At 36.6% G+C, this 13499-nt stretch overlaps 1 protein-coding gene across 5 annotated transcripts in view; it reads right to left on the reverse strand.

Annotated features, from left to right (window-relative positions):
* Positions 1 to 12249, reverse strand: part of LOC107689269 (cytospin-A-like) — a 30077-nt gene extending 17828 nt beyond the window's left edge. For 2 of the 5 annotated variants that reach the window (XM_016487210.1, XM_016487209.1), the window contains exon 1: positions 9935 to 10136. The gene's annotated coding sequence lies outside the window, so the exon portion shown is untranslated. Of the gene's footprint in view, positions 1 to 9934; positions 10138 to 12238 lie in introns of those variants that run through there. The other 3 variants (XM_016487211.1, XM_016487212.1, XM_016487213.1) reach the window with 3 other exon arrangements.
* Between the last annotated feature and the right edge of the window lie 1250 nt (positions 12250 to 13499).

Consider the following 13499-nt stretch of genomic DNA (forward strand, 5'->3'; position numbering starts at 1 on the left):
ATGTGGAAAATAATGTGTTTTTTGAACTTTAAACTGCATAAACACATCATTCATCTCAACATTCATTACACCAAATACACAAAATAATGTTCTTTTTAGCAACATCATATGACCCCTTTAACTCACCAATCAATCAATGATTCAGTCAAAGCATTTAAAAGCTCACTGTAAGTGTAAATACAGCCAATTCAGTAAATACAAAATGTGAAACTGGGCAAGCTGTGTGACAGAGAGGCTTGCTTCAGAACAAAGCAGATAAAACAGACAATAACTGTCTATTTTTCCATTAAGTTGTTGCAATTTACATGCCACCTTTCCATTAAAAGGTGGATACTGTAATATCAATCAAATTGTTTAAGAATACTGAGAACAGTGGGATTATTATATATTGTATTGTAGGAGTATATCATATTATATTAGCCTGCTTTAAATATAAGCAAGACTTTTGAAAGACTGCAACTACAAAACAAGCCTAAAACAATGACAGTTCAGTGAATCACAAAGCTTTCATATGGCTTCTGAATACGTGAAAAAGCATCATAAAAGTGCACTATATTCCATCCTTTGTGACGCTCGAAAGCTCCAGTCCCCATTCACTGTAGGTGCATAAAAAGAGCAGCCAGCACAGCCTTCAAAATATCTTCTTATGTGTTCTGCAGAAGAAATAAAGTCATACCGATTTAGAACAACATTAGGATGACTAAATGATGACTGAACTTTAAGAAAATAATATGCAAATTACCCAACATCTTTAAATTTTGAGCGAGAACTGAAAAAGTGAAAATAGGTTTTGTTCTGCAAAATAGCCAGTATTTTCCAAAATGTTTTGGAGAGATATCATGAATCACAGCTTCAAAATTTCTAACCCAGTCCTCTGCACTTGTTTTTGGACAGTGCAGATCTTTCCAGATCATTCATTTAATAGATCCCGATTGTCCTCTCGAGCCTGATCATAGCGAGGCAAAGAGCCCATTCCTCCTGTCTCTCAATGGAAGAGAAAATAAGGCCTAATATCTTACAGCTGTTGAGAGGCAGGGGGTGGGGGTATGTGGGAGAACGTTTGCTCATTTCCAATTTACAGACCCCCAATGGAAAAAGACTTCAGCACACATTCCCTTAAAGGGAGAGGTTTGGAGCATGACTCCAGGATAGATTTTGTTCAGAACCATCCTGAAAAAAAACGCTGCGTCAGTCTTCCAGAAATGAAAACTAAACACTCAAACATAAATTGCTTATTGTGAATTGTAATATTTATTGGTAAATAAATGCAAAATACATACAATTAATAACAAGCATGCCCAATATTATAACAAATATTATATATAGAAATACACTGCATACAATATGCATAAAACTTTTTATATTAAGCTTAGTCCAGAGACATGCATCCAAAGCATGCTGAGATGAAGTCAATCAAAACACTTGGCATACAAGACAATTCACAGACAATCATCTACTCACCTGGTGAACTCAGGAATAATGACTCACCCTTTAGACCCATATGTAACTTGTCACACCCTTAACATGACAACAAGACTAAGCACTTTGTTGTTTTCACACCCAACTTTCACTACAGAATGGTTGAATCCCACCCAATCTTCAGGCACTGACTTAAGACTCACTTTTTTGAATAATAACTGGATTAATTGTGACTGAGGAAAATACTGTGTTGACTTGTTGATGCATTTTATTTGTATTAGTTCATCCTTTTTATCCCAGCAGTTAACTTCCTGAAATACATGCCATCTGTTGACCACGGCGGTATCACACATGTGAAACTAAAGCACATTACACAGGCTGTGATAGATAAAAGTGATGTGGGGATTTAAACCGGATAAATTAAAGATGAATGTTAAACATGCATTTAACTAGGTTTTAAATTCGGCATGAAATGGAAGTTGCAAATCACATTTTTCCATATTGTGAATGTCTGAGAAAAACGGCTTATCAAACGAGAAAAAAAAAAAAAACATAGGGCGGGACTTGACTTTGTCCATCAGGAATGCACGGATAAATAATTTATAAAAAAAACAACACACTGCAATATTCCATCAAAAAATAAGAATTGACCTATCGGTAAGCCCTGCCCCCCTTAGTTACTGTTGCTCACTCAGACAAACAAACGAAGTTGCTAACTGTCTTTTACAATGACAGCTGTCAGTGTGAAAACCTTGTCCCACAATGTTTTTGATCAATTTTGAACACAGAAGGACCACCATTCAAGTGGGACTTAAATATGGCATGGAGGGATATATAAACTTTTTTAAATAAATATGGTGGGTAACAAGATTAATTTGGAAGCAAGGGTTTGCAAGCGGGAGAAGCCTCATTACGGTCGTCGCAATCGCAGTCGCAGGTGACAACATCCAGGATCAACACTGTTCATGTACCGCAGGGTAAGATTAAATTAATTTACATTTAACCAGTTTAATATGGAGAGGCACTGAAATGTAGACCTTCGTTTATGTGTTTTTGACCTACATGACGTGAGAACAGTTTAACTTAGGTTGGTACGTTATATGGGCTGGCTAATTTAACATTAGCTAGTTTTAGTCAGAGATACCTTGCAGCACAAGATGACATTAATGTTCTGCTTGAGCAGATGAAAATTGTAACTTAATGAGAGTATGACAACCAGAAAATGAAAATTTTCGTCTTCATTGGGATTGGGGTTGAATTAGGGCTGGGCGATTCATTGCCGATTTTGAACGCGATTTTGTGTAGCTTGTCAGTTCACTACGGCTCTGTGTAGTAAATGCCACTCCATCTGAAAGCACGTGCTGGAGATTTACTACTAATCACCAGAAGCAGCTTTACTGACGAGATGCGCATGAAAATCGCATTCGATTTTTTGCACAGCCCTAGGTTGAATGCTTAGGGACATTTTGCTCCATCTTATTTGGGTTTAGGAAATGGAATAAAATAAGTTCAATTGGCCATCCTCTCAGGATACCTGGAATTAGCTTTTGAAATTGTATTTATTTATTAAGTACCCCAGGCACATAGTTTTGCCATTTTTGTAGCATAAACACCATCAAACCGATGAAAGCTTCGGATCTTCCAATGTTTCTCTATGGTGCTGAAACCTAAATATGTCCAAGTTCCGCTCCCCGTGCAACTGATTCTTAACTGCCAATGGCTCATCTGAGGGGCTTACCGATAGGTCAATTGTCAATTTTAATATCGTGGTGATTTAAAAAAAAAAAACAATCAAGAAACGATATGAACTTGATAATTGGTTGGTCAAATAGTTGACCGTTGTGACTAGAACAAATGAACATCTACCACCAGCTGAATGGAAGTACTGTGAGTACTGTTCAAAAGTTTGGGATCAGTTAAGTTTTTTTCTGAAAGAAGTATCTTATGAAAAAAATCTCTGTAAAAAAGTCTGAGTGCAGATACAGTATGGCTCCCAAATTTGACCTCAAGCTGACCCCACTATAGAGTAAGCATTAAGAGAGGTGCTGACAGAGACTCAACACTAACACTACCCACCAAGCCCTCAAATATGAGTCATGGGAGAGACGTTTGCACACATACAGAGAAACAGATGCCTGGTTTCACACTCCTCTGTAGAGTGTATCACATACTGATAGCAAAATACATCTATCACCTGGTAGGCCAAGGCTTCAAGGCCTGAATGAAAAAAAAGGAAGCATATGTGCAGCTAGAGGTTTTTCCTACGCTCTCTTTACCGCTTGACCGTGACTTCGTTTGCTGTCAGGAACGTGCAGGATGAGGTCACATTATGAGGTGTGCGCTGCATGTGTAACGCTCACACATGATTTATTACTACAGTGAGGTCATCATAACACTGTGGACCCTGCCTATTAAAAAGACACACATGGCATGAACTGAGACTCCTCGCTCTTCTGAATAATAACCGGTTTTTGATACCTAACTCGGATAATGGCATTTGCCCCGATTCACAATAAAAATTGTTTCGACCCTTCAGAAACTAGGCACTCACAGCCAAAATGGACAATAAAAGGTGTCAATGTGCTGAGAATTGACTCCTGTGTCTATCTTTGTTTGGATTCTTTGTTCTTTCTCTTTGGAAATGCATGTCTCAGTGGAGCTAGTGACGGGAGTACTGGGATGGCACTATTTGTTTAGTGCTCTTCATCAGAGCGCGATGGGGGTCTTGGAGTCCTACCCAGTGTGGTCAGACCATTTGTGTTTGGGTAGCCTCTTGGAAAAAGTGAGGGAGAATATGCTGTGGTGCTTAATGTGGTGAAAACTCAAAATAACAAACAATATTTTTATTCTGTGAGTCAGTGATGCTAGTACTTCAAAGCAGAAAACATCACAATCGCATCCGTTTAGAAATATAATAAGCCTTGTTTGACCGCCCCAAAAACTCACTGAACAAAAATCCTGCTCCTCATGAATATTAAATGTGAAACACAAATGACAAGAGCTTCCCTAGATGCTGTATGAAATATCTCTCAAGTTTCACAACTGTCCGGAAAATACAATGGAAATTACAATTTGTTCTTAGTTTTATTTTTCAGAGAACTTGCTTTCACTGTTCTGATTGGCTGTAATTCTGCAGCATTTTTTGCTTTTCGTGTGGACAGACTGATTATTGTCCAGTTTAGTGTTGTCAAAAATACAGTTGTCGGTACTGAAATTAAAAAAATGTGACAATACCAGCATTTCTAGCTAGCATTTTGAGCGCTGTTGAGCAAATTCTCAAAACAGCTCTGATTGGCCATTGTGTTTACGCCCTCAACAGATATGTCTGTGATCGGCTACAATGATCATCGCTTCACGCTCTTCACCGAGCATTACACAGATACACACAGGAGCTTTTGAAAGCCGCATCTATCAGTGGATCTGTCTATGAGCAGCTACATTAGGGATCCGCTGATAGACGCAGCTTTCAAACCCAGCATAAGCAGCATTGTGCTGATTAACTCCGCCCACTGTGAAAACCGATTGGTCCAAAAACCTGTTCAACATCACAGTACAGCACAACAACAAATATGTCCTTCACTGTTCTGATTAGGGATGCAACGATACAATTTTTTCAGAACCGATCCGATACCAAAAATTCTGAGTTATCGGCCAATTCCGATCCAATACGAAAAATAACAAATGAAAAAAATAATCTATTACAAAAAATACTATTATAAACTAGGTTAGTGGATAACTCAGCAGCAAAAGTCATTCTAGAAAATTAATGGGTGCACAATTTTATATAAACATTAAACTAAACTAAACATTTAATGAAACAACATTATTTAGTGGGGAACAAATAAAAGTTAATAAATGTAGGACTAAATCTGGTAAAATGTTACACATTGCTCTTTGTATTGTTGTAAAATACATTCATGAAAAACAAGTAGCCTAAATATATATATAAAATATATACTATAAAATTAAAAGACATTTCTTTTAAATGCATAGCACAGTAATGAAGGCAGCAACATATGATAGATAGAACAGAACAAAAACAACATGATAATCTTTCATTGCACAAAGGGTATGGCTCCAATACAGAGTGGCACAAAGCACTTATGCGCATCCCGTGCGCAGAATGATGCGCTTGAAGCAACACGGAGTCACAGCATGCAGGAGCTCCGCATAAAAAAGGGAAGAGATATTGATGCGTAGTGTATTATATCTGTGCAATATTTTATTGAGCCTTCTCTTTTACCAGTTTTAAATCTCAGTTATTGTGCTCTCTTGAAGAGAATTTCATCGTTTTGACTGTAGTAACCGAACGCAACATGCAGTTTGAATGTTGAATGGAGGATGACAGACAGACGCAGCGGGGAGAAGAGTTTACGTCAACTTGACTTAAATATTCATCTAGGCCTATACTTTACATTAAACTATGGAACGGCTTCAGAACACTTGAAATATAGTGCACGAAAATGTTATGGTGCTTTATAATGTTTTTGTGCCTTTCGTGGGGCTTAACAATAACACAGAATAGTATACGCACTATATCGGATTTGGATCGGTCTTGTCTGACCGATACCCGATCCGACAGAAAATGGCAGTATCGGAGCCGATAACGATACTGAATATCGGATCGATGCATCCCTAGTTCTGATAGCTTGTGATTTTGTTTTATGTTTCAGGGCTTTTTCACTTTTAGTGCTAACAGAAAAATTACCTAAAGTAGTCACCTAAAAATTACCAAAAAATACCTGGAAAGCAGTTACATCATGTCTGGTTGGGACTACTTACTACCATTCTACTACCGTTTAGAAGTTTGAGGTCAGTAAGGTTTTTTTAATAGTTTTTATTTGTTACATTTTTTGTTTAAAGTCTCTTATGCTCATGAATGCTGCATTTACTTGATCAAAAATACAGCAAAACCAGAAATATTGTGAAATATTATAACAATTTAAAATAACTGTTTTCTACTTCAATATATTTGAAAAAAATGTATTCCTGTGATGGCAAAGCTTAATTTTCAGCAGCCATTACTCCAGTCTTCAGAAATCATTCTAATATGCTGGTTCGATTTGATCTAATATGCTGAATTATTTCATTATTACCAAAGCTGAAAACAGTTTTGCTTCTTATTGCAAAAACCTATTATTGTAAAAAAAAATTCACAATGAACAAAGATTAAGAACAGAATTTATTTGAAATATAAATATTTTGTAACATTATAGTTGATTTACAGTCACTTTTGAATTTAATGTGTCCTTACTGCATAAAGGTATTATACTGGTGAGCATATATTATATATATATATATATATATATATATATATATATGTATTACATTTAATTTAAATCTTAATAATCTAAAACTGTTGAACGGTGAAGTAGGATTTAAAAAAAAAACAAAAAGGCAATCATAGTTCAGTTCTTGTAATCCCTATTTTCCACTTCATATTTTATCTAATACGCTAATCCAACTGCACAAGAACTTCAAACACTGTGAAATGTCTGAACAACATCTTGCACCATCAAAACAGCAAATAACACATCTGTTGGCAATCTTCAAATGCAATAAAATTAGTGAGCCCTTCCTTTAGTTGTGTTAGCATCCAAAACACCAATCATTTCATATTCATAATCACAGACACAGCAAGGGTTATAATGCCCAATGAGAACGCAAGAAGTACTGATAGAAGGAATAACATGAGGGGCATCTTTTTCCCACACGCACTTTGAATCATCTCAGCAGGGCTTCAGTGTTTCTATATGTGAAGCCATACACTCATTGCAACAGAAACCCTCCCACTGCTTCAGCTCTAGGATTGTGTTTTGTTTGGAGACCTTTTTGGTGGTTCATTAAGCCAAGGATCGAGAGCAGGCCAAACAGGCTGTAATTCTTATTGCATAAGTCCTGTTCCCTGAACACTGCATTTGTGATAAATAGTTTAAGACAACATTTTTCCACAAACGGAAAAAGAAGAAAGTAAAGGAAAATGTCTTGCTCTGCATCAAAATCACTGTAAGATTTTCTTACCTCAACACGTCTACAAGCTCCTGATTTTGTTCCTGGCCTTTTTCACACAGTCTGCATCAATTCATCTAAGCAAATATGGAAACAGACAATCTGTTTCCAACTACGTCAATTAATCCTCTGGTGGTATTCTGTCATTTTAGACAGAAAAAAAAAAAGAAATTACATTTTGAATTTAACATTTTGTTTTAAATTGGAAAGGTACGAATCTTGGTGACTTGGCACTTGCAATATGAACATATAATCGTGGATTGATTGGAAAAGGCAAAATGGTATTAAAAAATTCATCTGTGAACTCTGATACAGGAAATTAATGGGAAATATGAAAAAAAATTAATACAAAGCAATTTTTGGTTAACAAAGTAGGCTTTGATAATGTCTACATATTAGGGATGGGAAGATTCCCCGATTCGCTCGGTGCATCGGCATAAAAAGTTAACGATGCGATGCATCGGTTTAAAAAGTGTGCATCGGATACAAGTTGGCATTTGTATCGTGATGCATCATTTCTAACATATTTGCATCGATAAAAAACGATTTATTTATATATAATTACTAGTGGATGCGCTATACTTTTATTATTTAGAAAGTGATCAATATTTTATATGTAGATTGATTTCTCCTCTCTAAACTGTTTCTCGAGCACGTTCTCTCATCACCGCTGCTGCTGCGTGAATATGACGCATCACTGTAAGTGGACTATTGTAATAGGTAAATCAAATGTAAGCTATAGGCTACAGTACTAATTACTAAGCTCAAATGAGTTAATATGTGTTTCTTATAGCAGTTAAAAATTTAGTCATTTTCTTTATTATTTATTTTCATTTTTAAATTCAGCGATTTTAACTTTTCATTTTGTTATTTTAATGCTTTAAAGAGCAATTTTAGATTATAATGTTCTAATGTTTATCTATCTATCTGCTATCTGTTCTGCAAACTATAAAAGGTACAGCTGTAATAAAACCAGAAAGGCTGCATGGCTAGAAACTGTAAAAAAAAAAAAAAAAGAAAGTCAAATAATAGTATGCGAGACAGTGGTAATATCATTATGTTCCTATTGGTCAGTAGAGGAGCTTAGCTTAGTCTGACAGTTACCTGCTTTAGACCAGGTTAGTTTCCCAGCATAAGTTGCCACAGTGACTAAGCTTGATCTCGGCCTATGTTAAATTTGCTTTATGGAACCAAATCATTTGACAATAAGTCAGACTAACTGAAATAAGCCTGGCTTATTCGGTTAACTTTTTTTTTTTTAAACAGGCCTCGAGGCATTAAAAGTGATCATATTTTCTCCATTGCATCATATTGCATCGAATCGCATTCTGTTGAATCGAATCGAATCGAAATCGGATCGCACTGCATCGTAACAGGGGTAAATCGTATCGCATTGCATCGGTAGCTGCTTCATGTGTATATTTAATGTATCGTATCGTTGGCTATGCATCGAGATGCGTATCGTATTGGCCTGAGTCATGGAGATGCACATCCCTACTACATATCTAAAATATCTAAATAAAAAAAGTACTTATGCCTGAAAATACTCATAAGCAACTAGGGACAGCCGTATGACGTGCATGACGTGCTCGGTCTGTTTTGACCACCAATGATCACAAGTGTGACCCCAGTTATAACTACCAGAGGGTTAACATAATATAATATTGGAAGCCATCTTAGTAGTGCTGTCCAAAGCACACAAAACAATAAATTCTGGGTTAATATATGTCTGAAAGTGAAATGGATATGATAATTGGGACTTTAAACTAACGAGGTAGGAAAAAATTCTTAAAACGGAGTGTTTTGACCACCAAGGAAAAGTGTGACCCCAAAGTACCAGAGGGTTAATAAAATATCATATTTAAAGGCATCTGACATTCATAATGTATTGTTCCAATTTTGGTTCCTCAGTCACTATTTACCTTCATGGAGAAAATATGCAGTGAAACCGAATTGTGATTGAGACTCCCTTAAGTAGTCTCCCAAATCCATAAAAAATTACAAGAGCCTAATTTGACATATGACTAAGTCAAAACATAAGGACCTGCCTAACTAGACAGCATTTCTGGCCACCCCAGACAAACGTTTGATAGGCTTACTAGGTTTTGAAACTACCTGTATGTTTACTCAAGAAATCTAATTAGTGTTTTAAATCAGAAGAAGGAAACTACTAATACTACAACCATTTCAGTGTACCTTTAGCTAGAACCCGTAGGCCTAATTTATTTCTCAGGTAATCAGATATTGATTGACATGACCTATCAGGGTTTGACTGTCCAGTTCGCGAACTAACCACTATCTCTAAGTTACAATGTTTCATAATAACATGAAAAACACAAAATCCGGCTAAACACAAAAATATTACCAATTTACGCACTCTGCGACATTCTTTCATCACTCCAGTGTTTGTCACAGCATGCTTGTGAGTTTACAGGCTAACCGCTAATGCTAACAGGATGTGCTACTTGAACAGGATGCGAGGTGAAATAAATGTCTCATTTATTACCTTGGCTCCCTCCTTTCGGTCTGTATAAGCGCCCGTCAGGGTAGACGACCTTCTGGGTCGTGTTCAAAGGTAGATAACAAATGGTTTTCCGGAGTTTTAGGTGGTGTGGCATCGTTTCTGAGAGGCAGATAGCAGTCTCATGCTACACTGATGGGTGGCCACTGCAAACAGCGCGACTGACAGGCTATAGACAAACACACAGTAGATCACATCACCACACACTCGCTCTGCGCCCGCCTACCACGTTTCCACATTGGGTGTGCAGCATGAAATATTAATTCTGTTAGCTGAAAACAACCAACGTTTGTTTTAAAATGAAAATAAAACGTATTTAAAAACTGTACAGCGAGTTATAATTTAAAAGATCTTTTAAAACTACCTGCATTAACGTGTCATACTAACACATATATAAATCTACAGTAGTAGTCTACGAGTTATGCACAGATTATAAAACTGATCAAACCGATCCTCCTCTATCTTGAATCTTTCATCTTTACTAATCTGACTGTTTCTGTTCTGTCTTAAATTGCCAATCATTTCTACTAATCATTTATTGTATTTTGTGAGTCATTGAAGTTAAGTATGAATAATTCCTGCACTGAAGATACAGCAGCATTAGCAATAATACATTTGATTTTGACATCATTGAAACAAAGCATATAGCCTACGCAACAGCTCACTTCAATTTATGGATATGGGTGTTTTAACTTGCGCTGTCCAAAGATTTTAAATCAGAATATAGCACATTAACCCCGTTTCACAGACAAGGCTTAAACCTAGTCCCAGACTAAAGTGTAAATCTGAGCTGTTTTAACTAAAAGAAACTTGCACTGACTGATCTTAAAATACATCAGTGCCTTTGTTTTGTCTCAAGATGCTCACCAGTAATGTTTTTTCTAAGGCATGTTAATAAAAATTACTTACATTTCCTAATTGAACAATGGCCTAATCCTGGTTTAGTCTAAACCCTGTCTGTGAAACCGGGCCTAAAAAGCCTTTCTGGGTTTCTAAGACTAACTGAAATAAGCCTGGCTTATTCGGTTAACTTTTTTTTTTTTAAACAGGCCTCGAGGCATTAAAAGTGATCATATTTTCTCCATTGCATCATATTGCATCGAATCGCATTCTGTTGAATCGAATCGAATCGAAATCGGATCGCACTGCATCGTAACAGGGGTAAATCGTATCGCATTGCATCGGTAGCTGCTTCATGTGTATATTTAATGTATCGTATCGTTGGCTATGCATCGAGATGCGTATCGTATTGGCCTGAGTCATGGAGATGCACATCCCTACTACATATCTAAATGCAAAACCTAAAAAAAGTACTTATGCCTGAAAATACTCATAAGCAACTAGGGACAGCCGTATGACGTGCTTATTGTCTTCGGTCTGTTTTGACCACCAATGATCACAAGTGTGACCCCAGTTATAACTACCAGAGGGTTAACATAATATAATATTGGAAGCCATCTTAGTAGTGCTGTCCAAAGCACACAAAACAATAAATTCTGGGTTAATATATGTCTGAAAGTGAAATGGATATGATAATTGGGACTTTAAACTAACGAGGTAGGAAAAAATTCTTAAAACGGAGTGTTTTGACCACCAAGGAAAAGTGTGACCCCAAAGTACCAGAGGGTTAATAAAATATCATATTTAAAGGCATCTGACATTCATAATGTATTGTTCCAATTTTGGTTCCTCAGTCACTATTTACCTTCATGGAGAAAATATGCAGTGAAACCGAATTGTGATTGAGACTCCCTTAAGTAGTCTCCCAAATCCATAAAAAATTACAAGAGCCTAATTTGACATATGACTAAGTCAAAACATAAGGACCTGCCTAACTAGACAGCATTTCTGGCCACCCCAGACAAACGTTTGATAGGCTTACTAGGTTTTGAAACTACCTGTATGTTTACTCAAGAAATCTAATTAGTGTTTTAAATCAGAAGAAGGAAACTACTAATACTACAACCATTTCAGTGTACCTTTAGCTAGAACCCGTAGGCCTAATTTATTTCTCAGGTAATCAGATATTGATTGACATGACCTATCAGGGTTTGACTGTCCAGTTCGCGAACTAACCACTATCTCTAAGTTACAATGTTTCATAATAACATGAAAAACACAAAATCCGGCTAAACACAAAAATATTACCAATTTACGCACTCTGCGACATTCTTTCATCACTCCAGTGTTTGTCACAGCATGCTTGTGAGTTTACAGGCTAACCGCTAATGCTAACAGGATGTGCTACTTGAACAGGATGCGAGGTGAAATAAATGTCTCATTTATTACCTTGGCTCCCTCCTTTCGGTCTGTATAAGCGCCCGTCAGGGTAGACGACCTTCTGGGTCGTGTTCAAAGGTAGATAACAAATGGTTTTCCGGAGTTTTAGGTGGTGTGGCATCGTTTCTGAGAGGCAGATAGCAGTCTCATGCTACACTGATGGGTGGCCACTGCAAACAGCGCGACTGACAGGCTATAGACAAACACACAGTAGATCACATCACCACACACTCGCTCTGCGCCCGCCTACCACGTTTCCACATTGGGTGTGCAGCATGAAATATTAATTCTGTTAGCTGAAAACAACCAACGTTTGTTTTAAAATGAAAATAAAACGTATTTAAAAACTGTACAGCGAGTTATAATTTAAAAGATCTTTTAAAACTACCTGCATTAACGTGTCATACTAACACATATATAAATCTACAGTAGTAGTCTACGAGTTATGCACAGATTATAAAACTGATCAAACCGATCCTCCTCTATCTTGAATCTTTCATCTTTACTAATCTGACTGGTTTCTGCTCTGTCTTAAATTGCCAATCATTTCTACTAATCATTTATTGTATTTTGTGAGTCATTGAAGTTAAGTATGAATAATTCCTGCACTGAAGATACAGCAGCATTAGCAATAATACATTTGATTTTGACATCATTGAAACAAAGCATATAGCCTACGCAACAGCTCACTTCAATTTATGGATATGGGTGTTTTAACTTGCGCTGTCCAAAGATTTTAAATCAGAATATAGCACATTAACCCCGTTTCACAGACAAGGCTTAAACCTAGTCCCAGACTAAAGTGTAAATCTGAGCTGTTTTAACTAAAAGAAACTTGCACTGACTGATCTTAAAATACATCAGTGCCTTTGTTTTGTCTCAAGATGCTCACCAGTAATGTTTTTTCTAAGGCATGTTAATAAAAATTACTTACATTTCCTAATTGAACAATGTCCTAATCCTGGTTTAGTCTAAACCCTGTCTGTGAAACCGGGCCTAAAAAGCCTTTCTGGGTTTCTACATGTCTGAAAGTGAAATGAACTTTATACTAATGAGGTAGGAAATGCTTTTAAAAACGAATCTTTTTGATAAATATAGTCACTGAAAGGAGGTACACTACCGTTCAAACGTTTGAGGTCAATAGGATTAAAAAAAACAAAAACCTTTATTAAGAACGGATTAAATTTATCAAAATGACTGTAAATACATTTATAATGTTACCAAACCAAAGTTCTGAACAGCAGTGTACATTTTTTAATCAGCAGGAAAA

The sequence above is a fragment of the Sinocyclocheilus anshuiensis genome, unplaced genomic scaffold, assembly GCF_001515605.1.
Source record: "Sinocyclocheilus anshuiensis isolate Anshui unplaced genomic scaffold, SAMN03320099.WGS_v1.1 scaffold1255, whole genome shotgun sequence".
Lineage (NCBI taxonomy): Eukaryota > Metazoa > Chordata > Actinopteri > Cypriniformes > Cyprinidae > Sinocyclocheilus > Sinocyclocheilus anshuiensis.